The 858-nt window shown below is 44.6% G+C and overlaps 1 non-coding gene across 1 annotated transcript; it reads right to left on the bottom strand.

Moving 5' to 3' along the window:
• Positions 1 to 485: 485 nt before the first annotated feature.
• Positions 486 to 589, bottom strand: LOC130852742 (U6 spliceosomal RNA). The gene has a single exon (XR_009053463.1). It is a non-coding gene; the product is annotated as a U6 spliceosomal RNA (small nuclear RNA).
• Between the last annotated feature and the right edge of the window lie 269 nt (positions 590 to 858).

Raw genomic sequence — 858 nt, 5'->3', positions numbered from 1 at the left:
TCCTTCCTCTTGGTTGGGGTTTGGGCAATTCTACACACTCCTCTTATATCAGCACCTCACACAGGATCACATGACTCCATCCTTCGTAAGCCAGTCTTGTGGGACACCCGTGGCCTGGGTGGATCCTCTCTCCTTCCACAGCATTTCAGTTCTGCCCCATGTCTGAGGGCCCTGAACTCTGATCTTTCTCGTGCTGTCCTTGCAGTATTTCAGCTCCATTTGTGAGCTCCCTCTCCAGATCTTCAAGCACGTCCCTTGTGGGTAGTAATCATGTCACCTCCCTCTTGTTTCCTTCCTTCCTTCCTTCCTCCCTTCCTCTTTCTTTTCCTCCTTCCTTCCTCTCTCTCTCTTTCTTTCTCTTTCTTTCTTTCCTGGCTTTGTTGAGCTATAATTGACATATAACAGTTTGTAAGTTTCAGGTGTACAAACTAGTGACTTTATGTCTGTATAGCAAAATCATTACCACAATAATTTCGGTTACATTCAAAAACATGGAATGCCTCATGCACTTATGGGTCACCCTTGCTTTAGGGCCAGGATAATTGTCTCTGGATCGCTCCAGTTTTAGCATTTACATTATTTCTAATGGCCTAGCTTGGTGCTTCATATATATTAAGCAATGAAAAATAAATGCAAAATGCAATTGTGTTTGAATTGCACTGACAGCATCCTGTTTGAATTCTGAGATTCTGTAAGTTGAGGACTTCAAGGCATCAGAATGAAGTTTGCCAAATACGACAGAGAAAGAGGATGAGTTCTGAACATCAGGGCATGACACAGTGAGCAGGCAGAATATGCAGGGAAAGGCCGCGAAACCTTGGGGGTCACGGGTCATTGCATTTGTCTGCTGGGTGGTCG

The sequence above is a fragment of the Hippopotamus amphibius genome, chromosome 4 (assembly GCF_030028045.1).
Source record: "Hippopotamus amphibius kiboko isolate mHipAmp2 chromosome 4, mHipAmp2.hap2, whole genome shotgun sequence".
Lineage (NCBI taxonomy): Eukaryota > Metazoa > Chordata > Mammalia > Artiodactyla > Hippopotamidae > Hippopotamus > Hippopotamus amphibius.
The sequence above is the reverse complement of the archived record's forward strand: the minus strand, read 5'-3'. Positions and strand labels throughout refer to the sequence as shown.